This window comes from Pan troglodytes, chromosome 2 (genome assembly GCF_028858775.2).
Source record: "Pan troglodytes isolate AG18354 chromosome 2, NHGRI_mPanTro3-v2.0_pri, whole genome shotgun sequence".
Taxonomy (NCBI): Eukaryota; Metazoa; Chordata; class Mammalia; order Primates; family Hominidae; genus Pan; species Pan troglodytes.
This window is the reverse complement of record NC_086015.1, coordinates 177,713,155-177,725,615: the sequence shown is the minus strand read 5'-3', so window position 1 is coordinate 177,725,615 and position 12,461 is coordinate 177,713,155. Positions and strand designations below refer to the sequence as shown.

Genomic DNA, 12,461 nt, shown 5'->3' with positions numbered 1-12,461 from the left:
TACAAATCCAGATTTGTTTGGTTTTGCTTTCTTACACATGTCATTGCACTTATGCTTCTAATTATTATAACATTTGCCATTTAATACATTTTTGTCTCTCCTACTCCCAAGTTTAAAATCTATAAAAGCAAGGAATTTGTCTTGCTAATTTTGCATTTCCAACAACATCTACTTTTAAACATAAAACTTTTCCTGTAAGTGCTGAATGAAATAGAATTTAGTTCACTTAGGTAAAACCTGATATATAAAACCCATAGTCAAAAACAACAGTGGAGACACAAAAGTCCACCATTTATTAATCTCATCATCTTTAGCAAAACACAACCTCTTTGGACTTAAAGTTTATAATGTGTAACATATGTCTATAGTCACCTATCTTGCCCCCACTGGTGCCTCAACTAATTAAAGCATGTTAAAAAACACTCAGGAAACTATAAATCACTGTGCAATTACAAGGAATTATTCGGTGCTAACTCCATACATTATTGATTTTTTTTTTTTTTTTGAGGCAGGGTCTCACTCTGTCGCCCATGCTGGAGCTCAGTGGCACGATCTCACCTCACTGCAGCCTCAACCTTCAGGGCTCAAATGATCCTCCCACCTCAGCCTCCCGAGTAGCTGGGACTACAGGCCTGTGCCACCACATCCAGCTAATTTTGGTATTTTTTTGTAGAGACAGGATTTCGCCATGTTTCCCAGGCTGGTCTCAAACTCCTGCACTCAGGCAATAGGCCTGCCTCAGCCTCCCAAAGTGCTGAGACTAAAGGCATAAGCCACCACACCCAGCCTATTATTGATTTGTAGTAAAAACTAAATTAATACCTGGTTTCTAGGAATTTATTTGTCAATCTAACTAAAAATTTTAGGCCAAATAGATATGTTTGTCATTAAGAATGTGAAATTTAAAACTATTAATGAAAAACTGATATTTCTTGTATAAAGAGCAGAAATTCTAATATTAGACAATTAGGTTCACATTTCTACTTCATCATTTACTAGTCATGTCAATTAATCTCCCTGAGCATTACCTTCCTGAATTGTATATAGGAGATGCCAACAATAATAAGATCCTTCTCTGAGCTTTCGGAAAAATTATATATGTTATATTTGAAAGTGTTCCAACGATTGGAAGACAATATAGGAAATTTGCTATTATTATTGTCTTACATAGTTAATTATTATAGATTATTGGTATTCATAATAGCCTTCACTAATACGATTAGTATCCACAAGGCACTAGAATGTTGTATGTATATTTTTATGAATCTTCAAAACAACTGTAAAAGAGGAATATTATTCTCATTCTACATAGAAAAAAACTGAAGCTCAAACACTTAAGAAACTTCTCCAAGTATACATAAATGTAGCAGTGGCAGAATTTGACCCAAGGACCGTGGATACCAAAGCCAATGTTCCTTCCACCACATCAGCCTTTCAAAATAGATTTCAGGTATCTTCCACTGAATATCAATAAAACTCAGCATGAAAAAGCTAACCAGTTTTCTATTTCCTGTTATATTAAATGGAAAATATTAGTATGTGTTACACATTAACCTCAATATGCAATTGATTTCATAAAACACATTAAAACTCTTAAGTGGCAAACTACCTTATTAGGATATTAGTTATTAGTAAACTGCTTAAAACATTGCTTTCTGATCACAAAACAATATGGTAGTTAACAGTTGATCTGGATGCAGTAGCATGTGCTTTCTTAGCCTCCACTACACTCAAGAAGCACATGACTTTTGTCAGTCTGAAACATGCCTTTTAGTAAGGCTACACCTGATTCTAACATTCTAACAACTATATCCAGCTTTTTCTCATGAACCATTTTATTTAAAATGATGTGATGGGTTTAAATAAATAACATTTTTCTAATATAAACAATTATCTGAATAACTTATGTGAGGAATATGTACAAAGTCCACAATATCTGGTAATATGTTAGCCATACACTAACCATAGAGTAGCTTGGGGGATGTTTTTACAGGGGATGCCTTATATGTGCTACATTAGCAAACAAAAACTTGGTAGTATCAAATAAAGCACCAACAGAAAACTGAATGAACTTATTTGCATTTAAACACAAGAGCAGAGTGAAAAAATTTAGACTGCTATCTCATCAAAAACAAAGAAAGCATATAATGTTTAAAATGCACAGGGATAGCATTAGAAGATATACCTAATGCTAAATGACGAGTTAATGGGTGCAGCACACCAGCATGGCACATGTATACATATGTAACTAACCTGCACATTGTGCACATGTACCCTAAAACTTAAAGTATAATAATAATAAAATAAAATAAAATAAAATGCACATACACTATGGAATCCTTTACTATTCAAGGCATGTTTTTAGAAGCAATCCATAGTTAATAGATAAAAATATAGAGAACATATAGCAGTCACTTTATCACATACATTTTATGATTATTTAAAATGCTATAAAATTATTAGATTATTTATTTTAAAAGGAAAATAAGTAAACAACTGCCCCCAAAAGATAAACAACTCAATAAACTTTCCTTTCTGAAACAGAATACTCAGTTGGACATATTGTAAGCATACTTTAAACATTTCCTATACCTAATTATAATTAAAGACTTGGTTGAATCTCTGCCTTTATCCTGGATAAAATATCTAAGATAAAAACCTACCTTGTTTTTAATGGTTTTCTTTATATAAACTAAATTTCATTTAAATTATTCTTTTCTTCCCTCAGCCTCCTAAAAAACAAAAAAGGAAAAAAAAATTGCTTATTTAACAAAGGTAAAATATTCTAGCCAAAAGAAAACAAGTCTGTGGCTTTAATTTAATCACCTCTTTTAACTATGTTGCAGAATAATTATGTTGCAGAATCTTTTAACTATGTTAAAATCACTGTAATTAGTAATTAAATTACATAAAAATGACTTTACTTAAAAAAAGTCTAGATATTATACCAATATTAATTACAGGTAATCAGGATGATTTTTCCCCATATTTTTTATTCATAAAACCCAGTTACACACCTCTAACTTTTCTCATGTATAACATTTGTCACTAGGAAACCTTTTTTATTTTTATTTTGGAAAAAATCTTCATTTTGGTGCATAACTTGAGTTATTAATATAAAATAAAATTAAGGCATACGCAGAAAAGGCACTACTAAAAATTAACAATTGGATTGCTTTTCATTAACATTTAACCAATCTGAAAATTCAAATAAATATGAACACTACATTTGTAAAACAAAGGCCAAACTTAGTAATAAAACAATATGATCTCAATAAATTGTCCTGATCTTAGTATAAATAACACTGTTGACAGAGTTCAATTTCTATCAAATGTTTTGGGTATTTTCACAATTTAGACCCAAAGAAAGTATTTTTTTCTTTAAAAGAGACACTGGAAAAAAAAAAAAAACCACTGTTATGGAATAAATGCTCCCCATCACCGGAACTGTTTGAGTAGAGGCTGGGTTTTGCAGTAAGAGGGGGTCCTGAGAGATTGGCTATGTGACCTGGATGGGGAGGTCTCCAGTTTGGGGATACTTCTATTCTAATCCCGGTTGTCAATGACATTTCAGTTTTTAAAAGCCAATGATTACCTAAAATTGCTTTTCCCTTACTTCATAAAAAGTAACATTTTAAAACATCATTGCTGAACTTTCAGAGTTAGCGTACGCCATAAAATAAGTAACTGTTTGCCCATGTTCCTCCTAGATTGTGACCTCCCTAAGGATGTTAATTTAGTATCTGACATAGTAAGTTACAATTATTGAATAAACAAATGAGAAAGATGCATTCTATTTATTAAAAAGGATAGATTTGCATATTTAATTGACACCAGGTGATTTTATATCAAGCTATCAGTTCCCAGACTCCAGATAAAATCATTGGCACAGAACTTTGCCATAGGCCAAGGAGTCTACATCTGGCTTGGTCATCCTGCTAAACTATCTGCATTTGATTTTATTTTCTAAGTGATTTCACATATCTTATAACAACTCCATCTCAGCTACTCCAGCTCTTAATATATGTCAGATCTGCTCTGTAGTACTAGGAAACCTTTAACAAATGTTTTAAAAACATGTCAGAAAACAGTTCCATTTTCTTTAAAGTTGCATTGTAAATAAAAATACATAAGTTTAAAACATGCATTAGCAAGCCAGACGTGGTGGCTCACACCTGTAATCCTAGCACTTTGACAGGCTAAAGCGGGTGAAACATTTGAGCCCAGGCATTGGAGTCCCCACTGGGCAACATGTTGAAACCCTGTCTCTACAAAAAATACACAAATTAGCTGGGCATGGTGCTGCATGACTGTAAATCCAGCTACTCGGGAGGCTGAGGTGGAAGGATCACCTGAGCCCAGAGAGATTGGGGCTGCAGTGAGCTGTGATCGTGCCACTGCACTCTAGCTTGGGCAACAGAGTGAGATCTTGTCTCAAATAATAATAATAATAAAATATATATTAGCAACTTAAATCATATGACAGTTCAATAGTCGTAAGGTATAGAAGATGGGAGAGTCGACTCAGGTAACTGAAGAAAGGAGGCAATAAAAATGACAGGAGTCAGTGCCTTTTCCTAAATTAGAAAATTGTTAATAACAATCCAGTGCAGTAAACAGAGCAATTCTATCCTGTTAGCACCGTTCACAGACGATGATATGAAGGTAGGGAAGAACCAAACAACACTTAGCCTTACTTATTGCCACCAGCAAACTGATGAGATTTTTTTTCTGTTTTTCTGTCTAAGTGTTTTTAACGACCATATGCTTTTTGTATTTTTAAAGTAATACATACTTTAGAAAATCTAGAAATTGTAGATAAGCATTAGTGAGAACATTTAAATTGTCTATAATTCAATAATGCAGAGACAAAACTATCTGCAGCTTGGTTTATTTTTTTCTAGTTTTTTTTCTGTGCATATGTACATTAATTTGAACCCACTTTATACTGTACTGTGAGTCCAATTCTGCATTCTGTTTTTTCACTTAACACATCAGAAATTCCATATGGTGTGTTATGTACCCTTTAAAAACATAATGTTTAAGAGCTATATAATACTCCATCATACAGTTTCACCAAAATTTATTTAAAGTTCTCCGACTGTATGAATTTAGGCTGTTTCCAATTTTATGTTTACACAGTTCGTAATGAACTAAATGTGGTTTTAACATCTGGTTTCCTTCTTTGGAGAGAACTCTAAAATTAGATGTCTAGATCAGAAGGCAGGAACTTTTTAAAAGCTGTTGATACATACTCCAAATTGCTTTCCAAAAAGATTGCACATATTTACATTTCATTCAGCAATTTATAAAGGTGGTTCCTTTTCACCTCTAGCTTTATGCTGCAAGAACATGATGACATCAGTGAGGTACAAATTGGTGAAGCATTTTAATTCTTTTGTAATTTACTATTTCAACATTTTGTGAAATGCCATAAGTTGAAAGGCTTCAGAGAACACATCAAAATATGCTCACAATTATGTTAACTTTTCTTTAATCTGAAGTTTAAAGAGCTATAACTATTCTCACCAAACTATGTCCCAATGTCACTTGACTCAGAACTATTGCTCTAGGAGGATAAAACAAAGATAAAAATATATATAGAAAAATGATATCTTAGGAAGAATGTAGGATTTGGTCATATGGACCTAAGGAATAAAACAGAATACTGAGAAAGGAAAATGACTTTTATGGGTAGAATGTGAATCCTTATTATTAGGATTCACATTATTATTATTATTCCTTATTATTGGGATTCACATTATTAGGCCCAAAGAGGCATTGAAATGAGAGCGTAATCATGCCCTGCTCACCACCTTCATCTCTTGAAACTTCTTGCTATTGCCACAAGTAGCCATAAATTAACCTACTAATCCCACACAGGACACTATAATCCACATCCTAGAGCTTAACAATGTATAAGCAATCAAGACCTTATATTATTTTAATGTAAATTACTGGTAATCAACCCAGAAACTGCCTCTTCATTCCCCTTAAAAATCTACTTGTCACTGCTGCTAATCAGAGTGTATATGCAAGACAATTTATGTGACCGTGAATGCCACATAGTTGGTACTCATTTATGCTTATTATCATTTCATGATTATGTTACTGCTATTCTAATTGGGCCAACATGATCTAGAGAAAACTTATAGAAAGAAAATATACACTTTTGAGTCCCACATTATAAAATTAAGTTTGTGAACCAACAAAAACTAATCAATCTAATGAATAATATAATGCCTTACTCTTCTCTTTGAAAATAAAGAGTTAATTTCTAGCTAAATACATCTTTACCTCTTCTCCATCCCCAAATCCAACTAAAATAAGAATTGGGAAATTTCAAAAAAAGTACTACACATGAAGGCAAAGAGAACAGGAAACAAGATACAATATTCAAGAGATTTACATACCTGTAAACCAACCTAGCCAACATAGTGAAACCCCATCTCAACAAAAAATTTAAAAATTTGCCAGGTGTGTTGGCACACACCTGTAGTCTCAGCTACTCCAGAGGCTGAGGCGGGAGGATTGCTTGAGCCTAGGAGGTCGAGGATGTAGTAAGCCAAGATCGCTCCACTGCGCTCAAGCATGAACAACAGAGCAAAACTCTGTCTACAAAACAAAACAAAAATAAAAACAAACAACAAAAAACACCTGTCACAAGACAGAAAAAGGGTAAAAGAAGTGTAACTGAATTAGCAGAGCACATGGTACAATATAAGAGTCTGCAGAGGAAGCCATCAATAAGAAATGTCAGTTTGTATCACAGAACCCCTGGGGGGGTTCAGCAAGTGGCATTACCAGGTATTATGAAAATCAAGGGAAAACTGCAGCAGTTAAGAATAGGACTCCTTGAATGCCTGAATAAGGTCTTCTTCTCTGACTGTAGAACCAGAAGACTGGTCCCTCTTCTCATCTCCTCCAAACAAAAGAGCAGAGGTACATGTCCTAGAATGGCTGAAACAGAATATCTCAAACTTGGGAATACCAAGTGCAAAGTTAAAACAAGGGAATTAGGTAAAGTTTACATACTGACTTGTGGGAATTTCATACTCTTCCTGTCCCAGATCTACCTTCAATCAATTCCTTCTACCCCTTGAGAAAATATCACCAGATAACTAAAAATGGAAAGGCCTCACCTCATCATTTCATAGTGAAACCCACCAAAAAACAAATCCTACCTAAGAGGTAGCATATAGTTATCAACTCTTAGTGTTTCATTCTTAAAATTAGTATTTAACAATTATTAAATACATGAGAAATGCCTCAACATGAAAAAGACCAAAACAAACAAGCAGAAAAAAAGGAAAACAGGAAGAAACAGAGACAATGCAGAGAGTAAGATTTCAACAAAATATAAATATATAAAATATATAATTTATATAATTAATAAAACAAAAACAGAATACCATACAATAGGAATAATCACAGAATAAAGATTTCCTAAAAATTATGAAAAAATAATAAAAAATAAAACTAAGGAACTCATCAGAAACAAAAGGAAATGGGAAATCACAAGACATAGAGAGAATATCAGAGAATCAATACAGGATGGCCAGCATTTTTCCAATAGAAGTTTCAGAAATGAAGACAGAAATCATAGGAAAGAATATCACAATAGTAACAATAAAAATAAAACAAAAAAAAATACCAAGCTGAAAGACCAGTTTGAAAAGGCATATAAATATCCAACAAAGTGATCACAAAATTTTCTGAGTAAAGAAGCACCAACCATCAGCATGGACTCCGATTTGTCAAAAGAAATACCACAAGATAACAAAGGCTTTGAAGTTCTGAGAAGCAGCTGCCTATGTTAAATCAAATGATCAATCACACAGGAGAGTAGAATAAAGACATTTCAGGCATGTAAGAAGTCAAAAAACTTTCCCAGGCACCCTTTCCTAGGAAGGTACTGGATGCAGGTAACACAGAATCCTAATACATAAAAGTGTAAAAGAAAAGTTCCAGGATGACAGTTACCTGGCCTAGAAATGACAGTTAAAATTGATGCAAGAGAATAAAGGGATACAACATGAATATTATCAGGCCCAAAACAAAAACAAAAAAGTTTAGTGTAGCTAAAGGGTTATTTTATGAATTCGACCATTTAAAAAGGTTATTGAGGCAAGGCACAGTGGCTCGTGCCTGTAATCCCAACATTTAGGTGGCCAAGACACGAGGATCATTTGAGCCCAGGATTTCAAGACCAGACTGGACAACATGGCAAGACCTGGTCTCTCCAAAAAGTTTTTAAAAAATTAGTCAGGCATGGTGATGCATCCCTGTGGTCCTGGAAACATGGGAGGCTGAGGTGAGAAGATCACTTGAGCCTAGGAGATCAAGGCTGCAGTGGGCCATGTTCATACCACTGCACTTCAGCCTGGGCAACGGAGCTAGACTCTGTCTCAAATAAATAAATAAATAAATAAAAATTAAGGCTAGGTGTGGTGGCTCATGTCTGTAATCCCAGCACTTTTGGAGGCTGAGGCAGGCAGATAAGAAGGTCAGGAGATCGAGACTATCCTGGCCAACACGGTGAAACTCCATCTCTACTAAAAATATAAAAATTAGCTGGGTGTGGTGACGTGTGCCTGTAATCCCAGCTACTCGGGAGGCTGAGGCAGGAGAATCGCTGGAACCCTGGAGACGGAGGTTGCAGTGAGTGAGCCAAGATCGCACCACTGCACTCCAGCCTGGCAATGGAGTGAGACTCTGTCTCAAAAAAAAAAGAAAACAAAAAAAAAGAAAACAAAGAAAATGAAAAGATTATTGATAGCCATTTAGTACATCTGTGATGGAACATTTGGGAGCAAATAGTGAAAGATTTACTAAAACCTAAACAAAAAAGGAAAGAATTCTAGGACTTTTTTAATGTATGAGAAAGAAAAAAAATCATATATTTTGGTTCAAACAATATTCACATAGTTATTATAAATATTCACATAGTTATAAATGTAAAAACCACTAATTTAACAAACACATGTGATTTAACCTTCTAATTGAAATGAAGGAAAAATATTTGAGATTGCTGGATGTCAGAGCTAGAAAAACAAATTCTCAACCAATAAAACAAGAAGTCAGTGGGTAATATAAACCATTTAAAAATCAAGAAATAACTTTATAAGCATAGAGCTATCAAAAGAAAAAACTGGAACAGTTGGAAATGGTTGCCTCTTAGAAGAAGGACTGGATTGGGGTGGGAAGAATGAGAGAAGTATTGGAGGGTTGCTGGGGTTTTCTGTTTTGTTTTATTTTAAGCCTTTCTTTTTTTTTTCTTTTTTTTTTTGAGACAGAGTCTCACTCTTGTCACCCAGGCTGGAGTGCTTTGGCATGATCTCAGCTCACTGCAACCTCTGCCCCCTGGGCTCTAGTGATTCTCATGTCTCAGCCACCCAGGTAGCTGGGATTACAGGTGCACGCCACCATGCTCGGCACATTTTTATATTTTTAGTAGAGACAGGGTTTCGTCATGTTGGCCAGGCTGGTCTCAAACGCCTGGCCTCAAGTGATCCACCCACCTAGGCCTCCCAAAGTGCTGGGATTACAGGTGTGAGCCACAGCACCTGGCCAGCCTATGTGACTTTTAAATTATGCTTACATAATACTTCCATAAAATCATGATTATTTTGATTCATTTTACTTTAGTAAAATACACTCTAAAATTTTGTCCTTTTAGAAGGGAAGGTAGGAAAGAGTGGGATAGAGTAAATGGGCTGAAGTAGGGAGAGGGAGAGGGAAAGAATAAAGGAAAAGCAAAAAAGAAACGACATAGACTATAAAACATCTTAGAAAGCAGTTTTCTTAAAATGCTGTTAATTAAATGTAAAAGAGGTAATCAAAGTAATTTAACCTGATTGCTAATTACTGTCTCTGGAATGAGTTAATTGTTGTACTATATTTGTAAATAAGAAATAAGTATCAGTGAAATATAGCTTAATTACTTAGACTGTATTTCTTCATTCACTCCCCCATTACCACTCCCATTCAGCCGACTTCATCTAGTGCATAATGCCCACGACTCTCCCCTAGCCAATCATCTTGCCTCTAATCCCAGCTCAAGTTAATTCCTCAGAAGATGATATTATTATAATGGCACTTCCAGCTCAAGAACTTGCAACAGTCCATCGCCTAGGTTTAAAGCTGTACCTGCTTCTCACATCTAATAACTTTCCAGGACAAATCCTCTGCTCAAGTCACTAATGTCTCCTTCTTGCACTATCAATCTCCCTGACGTTACCTGCTAAAGTACCACCCCTATGGTTCATGCTGATGGGTAATCCCACAAAGTTTTCTATTTACTGCTCAGCCACCCAAATTCTCCCCATCTGTCATAGTCCAGCTCAAGTCATATCACCTCTAAAATGCCCTCTCTGAAAATTCCACAGCACGCATATTTAGCCCTTCTCTAATTATTCTCATAATGAGGCAGGAGACCAGCAGGACATCTTTCCCAGTCCCAACAGGATGAAATGAAGAAACTGGCCAGAGCCAGCAAATGGTGCTGAAGGCAATATGTAGTTGCCCTTGCTGTTCATCAGCATAAGACATTCCCATCAGTGCCATGACAGTTTACAAATGAAATGTCAACATCTGTATGTTGACAAGCTACCTGGTTACATAGCTATAACCAGGGAATTGACCCCAACTTTCTGGTTGACTATCAAAAGCACCCTCTGAAGTCTTATCTGGCTTTTACCTTTCCTGGGACCTTTGATACCTAACTTGTTACTGTTAATTTTTGTCCCTTGCTTGTTTAACCTCTCACTATAGTTTGTGTCTTCCAGATGGTAAAGTTTCCATATAAAGAAGATGCTGGCACCAGACTTCCAACTCATCCCATCTTCTGACCCAGGAAATAAAGACATCTTGCCTTTAGGCCCCTCAGATCAGGCATCCAGAGATGTTTACTCTTCCAACACTAAGCAGAGCCCATGCCCATAAGATCAGCAGGAAACAGTAACAGAAGAGAGATCTCTGCCCTTTGCAACTCCCTTAAACTTAAGGAGGAGTGTATATTCTCTGAGGGGTGAATGAGGTAGATTAGTAGGACTTCTTTCTTGGTCCTGACAGGATAAAATGAAGAAAACAGCCAGAAGTGGCAAATTGCTCTGAAAGCAATTTCTAGTTTCCCTGAGGTGTATCAGCATAAGACACTCCCACCAGCACCATGACAGTTTACAAATGCCATGGCAACACCTGAAAGTTGCTGTTTCTTTTCTAGAGAATTCTGAATAACCCATCCCTTAATTTGCACAGAATTAAAAATGGGTATAAATATTGTTGGCCAACAGCCTATACACAGCCTATACTTTGGGCACACTGCCTATGGGTTAGCCCTGCTCTGCAAGAAGTAGTCACTCTGCTGTACGCTGCTGCTTCAATGGACATGCTTTCTTCCACCACTGACTCACTCTTGAATTGTTTCCTGAGTGAAGCCAAGAATCCTCCCAGACTAAGCCCCAATTTTGGTGCTCATCTGCCCTGCATCATCAGCAGTGTCTTTATCTCACAATTAGCAAATATTAAATACTTAAGTATGTACCTAATCATTGCCTATTTTATTTTTTACTGCCTATTTTGTTTTCCTGTAGTTGGAAAGAGTTGTGTAGGAAGAAACATACTGAATTCTACATTTCACAATGATAAAAATCATAAATGGAGCCAAGTTAATGCTTTTTGATTAACTGCTTTTAAAAAAATGTTTCATAGCATCCAGTGTATTTTCACGCACATACTACACACTTAGAATATGTTGAATGATTGATTAACCCACTTTCAATTTATTAAATATGGGTTACTTATAAAGCTATCAAATTCCTTGACTATTAACCTTCATGTTATTTAACCATCACGTTTCATCTTTCTGACACCTGTGCTTTTAGCACATATCAAGCTATGTTGTCACACATTCCAACTTCCTAATTTAGAAGAACATAAATTGGAATGTAAAAATTTTTAAAAACATCATTCAGATATATGGCAATCAAAAAAATTCTGTTAACAGAATTTGTGAGAAAATTCTCTTGATAACTCAGATCTCACTTCATTCCCAATTAAAATTAAATTGAATGTGAAGTGTGGCATAATAGGTATTGAGAGAAAGGGGCTTCAGAAAAGGTTTCTTTGAAATTAATGTTACCTGAATTTTAATATTTCAGGGATAAATATTCAGTTTAAGAGTTTGGAGTTAAAGAAGAGCAACATGGTAAGAGGAAATAATGTGAGAAAAGCTCTGTTTCTACTGGATGCAAAACCTTACTTCCAGTAGATCTAATATGTTCCAAACAGGAACTGTGCCATCCCTGTTTTGAGGAGCATTTTAATTCTCCCCTTCTACCTCCATATGGCAAAAGGTACATAGTTGGGCAGCAGCTATTAAGATAAGAAAATCCTACTGAATCTTATATAGATAAATTTAAAAATACCTATCATTAGGAAAACTCACATGTAAAGTTCTT

At 35.3% G+C, this 12,461-nt stretch overlaps 1 protein-coding gene across 5 annotated transcripts in view; it reads right to left on the bottom strand.

Moving 5' to 3' along the window:
- NAALADL2 (N-acetylated alpha-linked acidic dipeptidase like 2) overlaps positions 1–12,461 on the bottom strand; it is a 1,368,615-nt gene that overhangs the window by 1,255,007 nt on the left and 101,147 nt on the right. For 4 of the 5 annotated variants that reach the window (XM_063807338.1, XM_063807336.1, XM_063807339.1 and 1 more), the window contains one exon: positions 2,664–2,732. The exons of the other annotated variant lie outside the window; for it this stretch is intronic. The gene's annotated coding sequence lies outside the window, so the exon portion shown is untranslated. The remainder of the gene's footprint in view (positions 1–2,663; positions 2,733–12,461) is intronic. 5 annotated transcript variants of the gene reach the window in all.